Source organism: Gouania willdenowi, chromosome 5, assembly GCF_900634775.1.
Source record: "Gouania willdenowi chromosome 5, fGouWil2.1, whole genome shotgun sequence".
Taxonomy (NCBI): Eukaryota; Metazoa; Chordata; class Actinopteri; order Blenniiformes; family Gobiesocidae; genus Gouania; species Gouania willdenowi.
Window position 1 is genome coordinate 8,649,238 of NC_041048.1, and position 14,875 is coordinate 8,664,112.

General features: G+C 34.9%; 1 protein-coding gene across 8 annotated transcripts in view; it reads right to left on the reverse strand.

Moving 5' to 3' along the window:
* The window catches only part of tead3b (TEA domain family member 3 b), a 65,973-nt gene extending 53,794 nt beyond the window's left edge, over positions 1-12,179 (reverse strand). For all 8 annotated transcript variants that reach the window (XM_028446474.1, XM_028446481.1, XM_028446480.1 and 5 more), the window contains exons 1-2: positions 11,999-12,179; positions 11,483-11,648 (exon numbers count right to left, since the gene is read on the reverse strand). The gene's annotated coding sequence lies outside the window, so the exon portion shown is untranslated. The remainder of the gene's footprint in view (positions 1-11,482; positions 11,649-11,998) is intronic.
* Between the last annotated feature and the right edge of the window lie 2,696 nt (positions 12,180-14,875).

Here is a 14,875-nt window from a genome sequence, read left to right on the forward strand (position 1 = left end):
CACACACGTATGCACACAGACACACACACACACACACGTGTGCACGCAGACACACGCGCACACACACGTATGCACGCAGACACACACACACACACTTCACAAGGGAAACAACAGGTCTTGGCGGCAGAAGGAGCAGCTGCTCTCTGAGGTCAAATTACAGATAAAGAAAACATTTTAGGTTCCAGGCCAGTAAAGCTGCCCTCATGCACGGCCTATAGCAACACAGCCTCATTCTCCTTCACTAAAACCGCTACACACATGTTGGACTCCATTTTTTTTTATTATTATCCAGAGCATACATCTGAGGTGATGAGCCGAATAAGGGTTTCGTTCCGATTGTCTACTTGACATTTATCGCTGACACCACGGTCTTCTACAGACTCATGAAAACACAGGGCTTCATATTTCAAAAAAAAAAAAAAAAACAAATCAGTCCCCGCTCTCCTCGTCTGCCTCCTGTTTCTGTGTTTGGCCTCAATAAATTCTCTCCAGCTTTTCCAATAACTTCCTCCAACTTCCCCTTTGGCACGACGCTCAGGAAACAATCAGAACTGAGAGTGAGAGAAAGGCTGGACGGCCAAAAGCTCACACGGAAAAAAAAAGGGAGAGAGATAGGCTTTAAGCACATGGGAGGACGTACTGTACATACGCACAGCATATGAATCATTTTCAAGTTACAAATTTACAGTTTTTCCCCAGCTGCATACACAAGAAAAACAATAATGCAGAGATTAATTCCTCACACGCAAAATAAAACAGTCACAGTTTCCCCAAGAAGCCAGAAATGCATTTTTTAAATATATGTTAAAAATTTGCATAATGAAAAAAGAAACTTTATAATAGTCTTGTTATAGTGATGTACATTCCTTTAGCCTCATTCAGAGGGACAAAAATGGAAAAAGTTATGTTTCCTTCCTTCCTTGTTATTCCACATTTTGTAAAAAGTCTGCTCCAAACGGGCGAGTTGGATTTTTCTCAAGTTGTGACGTCACATCACGGAAACTCCTCCTCCTCCTCACAATCCTGGCTCCTCCCTCTAAAACTACCCCACAGCTAAAACAAACACTGTGGTTTAATATAGAATATACATTATATTTTATTGTAGGGCTGAACGATTTGGAAAATAATCTAATTGCAATTTTTTTTCCTCAATAATGCGATTGCGATTTAATATGCAATTATTTTTTTCAAGGGCCTCTTGTCATGTATTTTTCAATGAACACAAGCAATATATCACTCTGTTTCATAATAAACCGTTTTAGAATCATTTAAACTTTAAATAAATATAAAAATATAAATTTTAAAGCACAGATTACAACAACAAATCTGTGGCTTTACCTCTTCAACATATAGAAAGATTACACTTCTTGTTGTGTAGACCTTTGAAAGCATGTGCAGACAAAGAAGAAAATAAAATAAAAAAATAAAAATATTGCAGCATTTGCGATTAGAAAATCACATTTCATGATATTGCAATAATATCGCAAACGCAATTAATAGTTCAGCCTTACTTTATTGTCATATATGTAAAACTACACACTCTCTGCATTTAACCCCTCCCTGAGTAGCCACGGCGTAGCGCCCAGGGAGCAGATAGGGTTAATATAAGGGACTGATCAACATCCCAGAGTAATGGACCAGGGAGATTAGAACCAGTGAGCCTTCTCCCTTAACCACTAGTTCCTTTATCCACAGATAATATATTTACGTTCAGTATATAGATCATCCAGTATATAGATAATCCAGTATATAGATAATCCAAAGCATAGCGTGATCTTTCACAATCGGTTCCATTTTTAGTAGCCGTTATATCGCCTCGTATTGCCTTTGACATGATCTGAAGTGTTTATGACCCAATGCGACTCAGCGGTTGGACAAAACAGTAGACGATCACCTTAAATGGATTATTCCCGTGGTCAGAATAGATGCGGATCACAAGAAAATGACGTAGCAGCTCCGGTGAGTGTTTGAAACAGACGACTGACACCGTTGCTGCTGTTGTGATAAAAACACACCCTGAAGCAGCTTTTGTTGGACTCACAACCACAATAGCCTCTTAAATAGCCATGTGTTTAACTGTAATGTGCAGTTTGAAAACAATAGCAAGAGTGTGTGGATAGCAAAAGAAAATCGCTATGGTGATCACCCTCTCAGAGCGAGGGATGAAGTCAGCGTCTACAGACACGCCCACTCATGTATATGCATGAAGGCCCCAAAACAGCCTGTTTTTAGAAGCATCACGAAAGAGAAGAAAACAAACCTCAAATACTATGTTGTTGGAGTTCTTAGAAGAAAAATAGCATGATACTGGCCCTTTAAGGTTTCGTTAAGGTTTCGGTATCTCCTGACATGTTTCGACTGTCAACTGCCAGTCTTCCTCAGAGGAGATATGCCTTGATGTGTCCCTAAAAGTTCCCACTTCTCTCCTCGCTTTGACGCTTTCCTTATGAGAAATAAACATTTCCTGAAAAAACCAAACCTTAACATATTATACATTAAAAAAAGAAGACAAAATGAACTTACTAGAATTAGCATTTTTTTTGAATATTTACATCCAGAATCTGGACATGAACTGATATGATTTATTGGTTTCTCCCTAACAAATGTGAAACTGGTTTATCCACTTGAAAGTATAACAGGAGGTTACTGGTTTCCTAAATGAGTCACTGAGAGACTCAGGCCGTTAAATGAGTGTCACACGTTACAGCCACAGCACAAACTAGACCTGGTTTCTGTGTTCTACTGTTTTAAAAGTTACAGTTCCCGCACATGTGGTCTATAACTTGACATTTCACACTTTTAAAGAATCAAACTCTAATCTATCCGAAGAGGGGGAAAGTCTGACTTTATGCAGAGCGAGGCAGCCAGAGGGTCTATTTTCTTTATTTTAAAAAAAAAACCTGAATCAGCATTTTCAATAGGAAATTTTCCAGGGAACGTTGTAGAAAAGCCATCCAAGCCTGAATTGGTCATCTTGCGGTGTCGGGAGCGGTTTGAAGCCATAATCTGTGAAACCTTTAAGACGTACATAACTTTGCAGCAGAATGCAACAAACAATAAATTATCGAACCATAAATATGAGTTTAAAGACATTAAAAGCAGACAAGCCTTTGATCGAGGCAGTCAAAAACGTATCGTCTCAAGGTAAAACTGCAATTAAAGCATTAAAAGCACTAAAATGGGGGTATTATTCATTTTATTTATCAGATGATTTATTCATGCAAAAGATTTTCAAGGCAAGATGATAACTCAGACCTGGACAGTAATAATCATTTTAAGAGAGACTAAATGAATAATTAAAGATGAGATCATTCCCAAACCCCTAAATCAGAGACGGGCAACTTTTATCACAGTGAGGGCCACAAAACTGTGGTTTTCTGATCCAAGGGCCACATTATCAACATTTATGCTAGCATTTACAATGGTGGCCACTCTGAGCATTAATACTGGAATGAACAAAGGGTTTCTGTGTGTTTTTATTGTCATTTGGTATATTTTTTTCTCAATTTATGTACGTTTGTGTTGTTCTGGTATAGGATTTTTTTTTTTTTTTGCCTTTTTCTTGTTTTTTTTGCTGTCATTTTGTACCATAATTTTTTCTCTCAGCTACATTTTGTGTGGGATTGTTGTTGTTTTGGGGGTTTTTTAAGTCACTGAGTGTGTTTTTGGTGTCATTTTTGTTGTCATTTTGTATATTTTTCTCTCAATTTGTGTGCGTTTGTGTCTTAGAAAAGAAAAATTCTTGTTATCTTGTATTTTTTCTGTTTGTATTTTTTGTACATATTTTTCTCTCATTTTGTGTGTGTTTGTTGTTGTTTGGGGGGAGGTTTAGTCACTATGATGTGTTTTTGTTGTCTTTTAGTGTGTTGTAAGGGTTGTTTTTGTGTGTTTTTGTTGTCCATTTTTATATTTTCCAGTCATTTTGGTTTTTTTTTTTTTATGTTGTGATGTTGTTTTTGAAAAAATTTTGTGTGTTTTTGTTGTCATTTTGTAAATTTTTCACTCAATTTGTGTGCGTTTGTGTTGTTTTGTGTTTCAGAAATAAAAATTCCTGTTGATTTGCGTATTTTTTCTGTCATTTTGTGTATTTCGATGTTGTGATGTTGTTTTTGGAGTAATTTTGTATATTTTTCTCTCAATTTGTGTGCGTTTGTGTTTTAGAAAAAAAAAATCTTGTTTTGTTTATTTTTTCTGTCATTTTATTTTGTAGCACATATTTTTTTTCTCATTTTGTGTGTTTGTTGTTGTTTTCTGGGTTTTTCAATCAATAAGTATGTTTTTTCTTGTCCTTTTGTGTGTTTCGGGGTAATTTTTGTTGTCTATTTGTATATTTTCCTGTCAATTTGTGCGTTTTTGTTGCCATAATGTTGTTTTTGGAGTAACTGTGTGTATTTTTTGTTGTTGATTTGTGTATCATTGTCATTCTGTGTGTTTTTTGGAGTTTTTATTTTGCATTTAAACTGGAAATCGCACTAAATTAGAACAAGGGCCACGTGTGTTGCCCACGTCTGTTTTAAATACTATGAGGGTGGATTAAAGAAGTTTTATGTGAGAGCGCCTGTGTGATACGACACGATTATCTCTGCAACACCAAACAGGAGCCTGTGTGGAAGTGAGCCCTTTGTTATCTTCAATGACGCAGCCAAAAACACACTTGAAGACTTATTACTCTCTCATTGTAGCAGATTGAAGTGAAGCATCACTTCCAACTGTCGCGACGGGGGAACAACTACAACATTTAGCAACTTGGGGACAACCGGCACAAAGGGTGCAGTGTTCTAGGCCACTCCCTGTCTCCTCCCCTAGGTGGTCTGAACAGGAGGCCAGAGAGCTTGTCTTTAAACAAAAAATAATCATGGTTTGGAGGATATACAAACATGTGCAGAACATTAATGCAACTACAATGTAGAGTAACAAAGTTGTGTTTAAATATTATTTTGTTCATGGGGTTTTTCTTTCTGCTATTAGCACATTATGTTCTTGTGATAAGTTTGTGTGCAACTGCTTTTTTTTCTGTCAATGCGCACGCTTATCCATGATATCTGTGCAACCTCTGTGCACAAAGTCCCATATCTGATGTGAGTCTTTCCAATTTGTGAGATGTTGATTGATGTTGTTTATGCTAAGACACATTTCCACTGTAGCCACTTTCCCACAGAACAAAGAACTTTACCCAGAACTGGGTTTCAACCGCAGGAACCACAGGTGTAAATTGGCGTTCCAGGGAAAGGACTTGGTGAAAGGGCAGTTACAGAGATAATGATGGCATAAAATACATCAAACTTTAGTGGGAAAACAGGGTTGGGATCAATTATAATTGTAATCATGTAATTTATTTATTTTTTTCACTTGTCTGCTCATGCTGTCAAAGGTCAACACTACAAGAAGTGCAATCTTTTTTTAGACAGCAATGCATTTTATTTTATTTTTTTTTTGTTATTGCAATTAAATAAATTATTATTTTATTGCATAATTGTGAGCATCACCAGCTCTCCCTAAGGAAGGGTAAGAAACACTTTATTAAAGGGAGAATATAAAAAGAGAGGGCAGTGTTACAGTGTTGTAATCATGTAATTAATAATTAATTACAATTATGGTGTGGTTATAATTGTAGTTGTAATTTCAAAAGCCTGTTGCTGTCGTAATCCTAAATAAAGTGTAATTGAGTTTCAATCATTGACTTTTTAATTGTAATTGCCGTGAAAATTCAATAATAATTGTCAATTATGATTTAATGCAAAACTGGGGAACCATGTTACAGTTCTATGTACAGTTCTACACATATGTAGTTAATAATTATTCAAATATGTTTCTTATCAAGCTTTCCCACATTTTACCATTTTAAAAACATTGAAATCTATAGTATACTGACAGAAAAAATGCTCAGATGTCCACACAAAAAAATAATAAAACCTACAGTATATTTTCATTGATTAGGAAGCCTAACAAAGTAACCAATAGATAGGGAATAAATTTGACAATTTGTTTTCAGTGTATTTTACAGAAGATTTATTTATCTATTTATCATTAGAGATGCTAACAGAAAGCTAACACAAGAGGAAGGCTAACTTTTATTAGGTTATTTATTTCACCCTAAGTAATTGTGATTATATGTAATTGAATTTTAGTCATTGAGAACAAATTGTAATTAACTTTCTGAGGATAATAAATAATTGTAATTTAATTATAATTGGAAAAATGTCATTGTTTAGAATGAGGAATAATCTGAGGATTAATGCAGAAAACAATAAAGGTTGTTGTTTTTGATAGCATATTTGTTGTTGTTTTGTGTGCTTTTCTGTCATTTTTGTATATTTTTCTTGTCATTTAATGTGTTGTTTCGTGTGTTTTTGGAGTCATTTTGTGCATTTTGTTGTCATTTGCATAGTTTTCTGTCATTCTGGAGTTTTTTTTAAGTTGTTTGGGATTTTTTTATTAATTCATTTGTAGTCATCATGTGTGCTTTTGTTGTGGTTAGTTTTGTTGTTGTTGTTGTTGCTGTTTTTGGTATTTCTTTTTGTCATTTTGCATTTGGGGGGCCACACAAAATGAGACTGAGGGCCGTATGTGGCCCCCGGGGCTGGCAGTTGAAAGTTTCATTAACGTTGTAACATAAATAAAACTCCAACTTCTCCCTCTCCCCCCTTCAATCAAACTGAAGGTTTTGGTTTAAATCCAGGCTGAAAGATGAGTTTGAACCAACACTTGTGGAAATGGTGCTAAAACGGAGCTAATGTCTGCACAAATGGGCAAAGGCTCATTAGCTGGTCCTCTGTGGGTTTAACACAAACAAGTGAAGCTACTGCTGACAAACGGTCAACAGAGCAGCATCCAAAATAAACACGCTGCGTCGCAAACTAGGGATGCACTTTACTTCTGGAATCCACCAAACATGCTGAAGGATTAGAGATACGCACTTTCTCTCTCTCTGCAATTTTAGATTAAAGTTTAAAGGAAATTAAATGAGTGCATGAGCATTTAGTAAGTAACAAGACTGATGTTTAGTAGAAAGTAGTAGCACAACAAGACACTGAAATGAGTAACTAAAAATCCATCGAGGGATAATATCTCATCTTATGCGACAAATCTGTCTTATACATTGGCTACGTTAACATCAGAGCTTTAATTACCCTTTAATTCATAATAAAAATTCAATCCTGACCTGGTAAAACACCTCATTCTGAATGAAAATGGCCATTCCAAATTAAACTTCAAAATGAAGTAGGTGGCTGTTTTATTTCGATTTTAATTCCCAATTGAATAGTTCCTTCTTGTATCACGTTCATTCCAGTTCAAACTAATTCCAGTCGTTCTGCACATGCTCGTTTCCTTGTCCTGTCTCAATGACGCACATATTCCGCTCCGTCAAGCATGTAATCCAGGATATCCGCCCGAAGCAAGCCTTGGAATCGAACCAAGACTATTTATTCAAAAGTTCTTCTTCCACTCAACATCTGTAGAAGGAGGTAGAGCAACCGTTGGCTTTGATTGGCCAAAGTACGGTGTTCTATCTCCCTTCTCCTTCCCAGCTGACGAAAGTGAAACACTATGTAACTGTCAAGCTGCTGCTTCAAAACTACAATCACAATAAATAGTACTTGTTGTGTGGTCTTCTACGTTGGAGCTGAAACGAAAAGGTTGGTTCCGTGTTTTGTTTTTTTTGCCTACTGTCCAATCAGAACCCTTGCCGCCCCCCAGACCTGAAGCAGAATTGAATAAAGGCAATGTAAAGTCAAAGCAGAATACTTTAATTCTGAATAATTAATTCAGAATTTAAAAACACCAAGTAACTGTGGCCATTGTGTCACAGAGAAATATAATGGATGCTCAAGAAAAGAAAAAAAAACCCTGAAAGGACCACACTGTTCATGAGGAGGACTGATGCATTCATGCTGCGTGAAAACAATGAGGGGAAATCTGTTGGAGCAGCAGAAAACGTAATCCTTTCCAGATTTACCCATCAGCATCGACATCTATTATTAGGCATCTTGGCGTGTCTGATTTACCAAAGGCGCATTGCTTGGTTGTTCTGGTTGGCTTTCTAGGTCCAGAACATTATTTCCACATGTAAATACAAAGCACTTCTAAAAGGAGGCCTTCAGCGCTCGATGTTGCCCTTTTACTGAGTTGCCTTGAAAGAGGAAAAGCACACAATTGCATGCAAGAGCAAACGCACAGAGACTCCGTTATGGGGTGCCATATGTAAAAACTCAGTCACTTTTTCATAGCAGACACATTTTGAACATTTAGCTTTCTTTCCTCACATTCAGCTCATTTTTCTTTCATTTGAGACAAATTCAGGTAAAACAGAAAGGTACAGTTCTTTATCATTGTTAAAAATGTGTACACATGAACAATAATTCTAAATGTAAATGTTAAATCTGGGTTTGGGCTAGGGTAAAAGGTTAGGGTCGCTCTTTCCCTCTCTTCACTCACTGAGCCGGAGTCGATGGTGTGGGTGGAGCCTCATGATTGACAGGCGCTGACCTGCGCACTTTGCATAATTTCTTACATTTAGCTTTATACTTGGTGAACGATTTAACATTTAGATTCAACATTTGGATTTAACATTTAGATTTACATGTAGATATAAAATTTACATTTAGATATAAAATTTACATTTAGATATAAAATTTACATTTAGATATAAAATTCACATTTAGATTTATTTTAACAATGATATAGGCACTGATCAGCCCACTTTGCATAATTTCTAAACACTTAGCTTTATACTTGGCGACTGATTTAACATTTAGATTTAGATTCAACATTTGGATTTAACATTTAGATTTACATTTAACATTTAGATTTACATTTAACATTTAGATTTACATTTAACATTTAGATTTACATTTAACATTTAGATTTTAAATTTACACTTAGATTTTTTTTTCATGTTTACACATTTTTAACAATGAAATAGGTGCTGCCCACTTTGCATAATTTCTGAACATTTAGCATTATACTAGGCGACCAATTTAACATTTCGATTAAAATTTAGATTTAACATTTAGATTTACATTTAACATTCAGATTTAGATTCAACATTTAGATTTAACTTTTACATTTACATTTAACATTTACATGTATTTATCATGTTTACACATTCATTTTTAACAGTGATATAGGTGCTGATCTGCCCACTTTGCATAATTTCTAAACATGTGGCTTTATACTTGGTGACCATTTTGACATTTAGATTTAGATTCAACATTTAGATTGAACATTTAGAGGAATTAAAGCTCCCATGTAAATGTGGCCAATGAGTGAAGAGAGGGAAAGAGCAACCCTAACCCTAACCCAGATTTAACTTTTAGATAGATAAATTTAGATTTATTTTTCATGTTGACACATTTTTAACAATGATATAGAACATGATGTTTTACATGAATTCATCTCAAATGAAAGAAAAATGAACAAAATGTGAGAAAAATTAGGTAAATGTTCAAAATATGTCGGCTATGAACGACGCATCTGAAATAAAATATGATGTTTTTTATTGTCAGGTTAAATGTTATTGGCCCAAACAGAAACTGTAACACTTGACAGAACACAATAAAACGGCTTTGTGGACAAATTCACGGCCTATGAAGGAGAAATGCTAATGCTTGAAGTCCCCACGTGCCAGCTGCGGAGCGGCATTCTCACACAAGATTAACAAAACTATTGAGGAATAAAACTAAATATAATACAGTAAATAAATATTACTGCAGCAGCAACAGACAAACAAAAAGCACAGCTGTCGACAGGTTTGCCCGCTTAAGAAAACCAACCAGAACGACTGCATTCTGCTGTTCAGTCAAACCTGTTGACTGGCAGTGACTTCTCTTCTTCTTCTTCTTCTCTTTTTTTTCGTTGTTGGTGCAGCTCATATGACTGCACCGATTTAAAGGTGAAGGAGGTGCTAACACGTTGCTTCTTTTCTTCATTTTCGGATCAATTAAAAACATTTGGGCCACATGTCTTTCCAATGAAGCGCGACTGAAATAGCAAACACGAGAGCTGTGAGCAGGTGGAACAAATGTAATTACACAATTAACTCCTCGACATATCCATGCATCTCAAATCCTCACATGTGAATTATGTGCTTAGTCGGACTTTACGGAGTTTAATCACTCGCTCAGTTTGTCATCACATAAAAGAAGAGTCAGCGACAATGACGATAGATAGATAGATAGATAGATAGATAGATAGATAGATAGATAGATAGATAGATAGATAGATACTGTAGATAGATAGATAGATAGATAGATACTGTAGATAGATAGATAGATAGATAGATAGATAGATAGATAGATAGATAGATAGATAGATAGATAGATAGATAGATAGATAGATAGATAGATAGATAGATAGATGTAGATATTCCAAAAGAAAATTCATTTTACAGCAAAATGATTGTAGAGCTGTGTTTTCATCCTTTTTGTGCTAATAATATGCTCTTGAAATGTGCTATTTTATTGAATTTAAACATATACTTAGTCACTTAATAAGACAAGAATAAACAGATTAAAAAACCACTTTTTATCCCATATCGGTCATTACACTCAACATAAAAAAAAGGTTTCAAATGTTTAGGGGATACAGTGCAATAATAAAAGAGCATATGTGTGTGAGTGTAATGGGTTTTAACTAATTTTCATTGCTTATTTATTGTATTTGTATAATTTGTTGGCACTGGATGACACTTTTAAATCATGTTGTACCTAATGCAATGACATTTAAGATACATTATATTCTATTCCTTTTTCATTAATGTTCAAAATAACAATATTCATGTTTTTCCATGTACATATTATTATTCCCTATTCATAATTTGTAACTGTACAATTTATTTATCTTCATTGTTCTCACTGTTTGTTTATTGGTTTATGTATCGTCTTAGTGGCTCCTCTTGTAAATACACGTATCTATCTATCTTTTCTTTTTTGTATCTTGCACCACAAGAGTTCTCTCTTATTTTTGTTGTACATATATATGTGTGTGTGTGTGTGTGTGTGTGTGTGTGTGTGTGTGTGTGTGCGTGTGTGTGTGTGTATTTAAAATGACAATCACTGGCGAACACACACATTCACTCCTATAAAGTGTTGGAGGCAACTACTCACTACACTGAGTGTCCCCTAAACTAAGTGGCCCCAAAAAGTGTTAGTAGTACAAATACATGATAAGCCCTGTTACTGCTTAATTATGAATATGAACAATTTGAGAGCTTCAATGGAACCTTTCTTTGTAGTATTGCATCTGGTTTTAATCCAGAAAGAAAATATACATATAATTGAACAAATTAGACATAAACTTATGTTTAAGTGATTTTTTTTCTCTCCATTATTAGGAGAGCTAAATATTTAACAAAAAAAATAATAATTAATAATACATTTTAAAAAAACACATTAAACATTATAATATGAACAATTATAGTCATTAAGAATGTGACTATAGGTTTACAGTGGGGCTATTTGAGTTGAGTTGAGCTTATTCTTACCTTGGGGGGGTGTGGGGGGTGGGGGGGTGCAGGACTCCAGATAAGATAAAAGTTGAGTATTCCTCCAAATCCTTGGATCTCTCTCTCTTTCTTTCTTTGTCTGCTTCTTAAAGTGAAGAAATGATCCCAGGGAAGAAAAGTTGGAAGTGTGAGCTTCAGGTGGGAACTGTGCGAGACAGAAAAAAACACACATGTTTGTGTTCAAGAAAGAAACACAAAAAAAACTTTTTGTTTCCTATTACTTTTTTTTTTTTTTTTTTATAAACAACAGTGGTGCCAATGATAAGGACTACCAGTGGGAATAAAGTTTGTCACCAGCCCTGCACACTGGGAAAGCCAAACACAATGGAATATCAATCTGCCAATGATTTCTTCTTCCCTCCCAACGCAGGGAGCTCCGCGGAAAAATGTAAAAAATGACAATGATCTGAAAACTTCAGCGAGACAAGCGGCGTGAAAAAAGTCCAGCGAGAAAAGCTGAAACAGAAACAGGGAAACATCGGTGCAAAAGCTTACCTTTTTTTTTAAACCCCCGGCTCTTACTTTCCTCTTCCCAGGGAAAAGCCACTGATCAAATTGATTACTTTGTTGTATTTTGGCGCCTTGTTGTTTTCCGTAATATTTCTCAGAGGTTTGACAGTATAAGTGGAATGTAAAGTATGGCTTTGGTATGAAATCAACGCACTACTCTGGAAAATGAAGGGGGAGGGGGGAAAAAGCGCTTTGAAGGAGGAGCCACCGGTGCGCGTCAATCAACATCCTCAGGGGGCGGGGCTTTAAGGAAAGCCACGGCCTCTAAATCTCAACACACTGACATCTTGATTTAAAAAAAAAAAAAAAAAAAAGTTGGACTGTATTTTACGCACGCACAACTGGCGGCCCGGGGGCCACATGCGGCCCTTGGTCTCCTTTTGTGAGGTCCTAAAAGTAAACGAGCACAATTACAACAACAACAAAAACACACACACAATAAACAGCAAAAATAAACAGAATGAAACAAACAAAATGACAACAAAAACAAAAACTCCACAAAAATGAAAAAAAGGAGAAAAAAAATCAAAATCCCTCCAAAAACACACAAGATTAATGCAAAAATAGACAAAATGACTCCAAAATGACAACAAATACACAAAATATAACTCCCAACATGCAAGAGAAAAATATTACAGAAAAACACAAAAAATACTTCAAAAACACACAGGAAAAATACAGAAAAAGATTCAAAACAACAACAAAAACACACAAAATTACTCCAAGAACGCACAAGATGACTACAAAAATAGACAAAATGACTCCAAAATGACAACAAATACACACAATATAACTCCCAACATGCAACAGAAAAATATTACAGAAAAACACACAGAAAAATACAGGCAAAGATTCAAAACAACAACCAAAATACACAAAATTACTCCAAGAACCTACAAAATGACTACAAAAAAGACAGAAGAATATACAAATGTAAAACAAAAACTAAACAGAAATCACTTCAAAAGCAAATCATAACAAAAATACAGAAAATAACTCATAACTCACAAAAGAACAATAACAATACTGTATTATTGCTCAAAACTGTAGTTTTTCTAACATAACAGTGATTGGACAATCCCACATTTTTGCCATTATTATTGTGTCACATCTCTTCTGTTTTGAGACTGACCTAATGCTGTTACTAACACAACCTAAATGTTTCCTAATATTTTTCATTGATTTGTTTATTCATACAGTGCATCATATCCATTATTTAGTATAATAATAATAATAATAATAATAATAATAATAATAATAATAATAATAATAATAATAATTATTATTATTATTATTATTATTATTATTATTATTATTATTACTGACCATGAACTAAGTGACAATAAACTCTGCCATGATGTCAACAGCGTCATCTGTTGGTTAAAAAGTAAATTGTATTATCATAGCATGAATGAATAAAAAAGCAACAGAAAAAAGGCAGTGAGGACAAATTGAGTCCAAAAAAAGTGCCTAAAAATGTTGTGCATTGAATGTGTGTCTAAAAGTCACATAAACATAATGAAGGTGTAAAGTTAGCTCACAACATCTGTGCTGAAGTCAGGTTTGATTGTAAAGTTAGAAGAAGTGCCTGGGCAGGTTCAGGCAGAATCCTCTCCTCTAACTCACTGTGAGGCCCACGGTTCAAACAGGTTTGTCCTCCTCACTGACAGGACAGGAGGAAACTGTGTGGGCGTCTCTGAAAGAAAAAAACAGAAACTCATTATCTGGAGCTCCTCTTTTGCAGATGATAAAATCACCATTTCTATTATCATTTAAATAAGTTTATTTTTAAAATCACTGCTCTGTCTTGTTCTTAAATCAAGCGTATCACCAGTGTTAGTGATCAACAATCAGGAATCACAACATGATTTCTGACAAAGGAAATTGATTGAAAGTGATTATGTCGTTTTCAGAGGTCACATTTTACCTGAGCCCTATAATCCAAGAAAATGGATTAATGGGAATCCTGGCTTTGTTCAGGTTAAGATATGGCATGTAAAGGACCTCCCATTGTAAAACAAAAAAAAAAAAAACAACGACATGACTCTACATTAGGGAGTTAAGGATCCATCTTAGCCTGGATTCAGCCTAAAAATAGTTGTTGAAATTGGGTTTTTTTATGGACCGTCAAAATTGGTCCAAATTTAGTTCTAACATAGTCGCTAAAATTAGGTTATTATTGGACCGTCCATCATACATAGTCTAATTTCAGCCCTTATTTAGTCATTGCAATTGGAGGGGGTTTTTTTACCGCCAAAATTGGTCCCAATTTAGTCATTGAAACAATTTGTTAGATTATTCAACGTAGTTCAATTTTAGCCCAAATAAAGTCTTAGAAATTGAGTTGCTATTAGGCCATCCAACTACGTCCATATGTTTCCCCAATATAGTTGATGAAATTGTTTTGTTTTTGGGTTGTTTTTGGACAGATTTAGCACTTTTGGTCCAAATGTGCTAAATCTGATCCTAGTCTAAAGATGAATGAGGTTATGTAAAGAGTGCCTTTTACGAGTAGTTTATTTCTTTATTTATTAGATTATTATGGCGATTTAAAAAAAAACAACAACACTGATGACGGATTAATCAGTTGTCCTACGTTGAATGATCCAAAGTGGCTGAATAGAACACAAAAACCTGCATTAAAACTATGACTCAAAATTAGAGGTGGGAGAAATCATCAATGCGTCAATATTCTGACAGTAAAATATAATTGATGTATCCTTTTATTATAATCGTATATTTAAATGATCAATTACATGAAATATTGTAGAAGGAATGTTAATGGATATTTTAAAAACACTATGTTTAAGCTGCTGATTTTGATTATTATCTGTAATGATCTGTGTATGATATATAATTTAG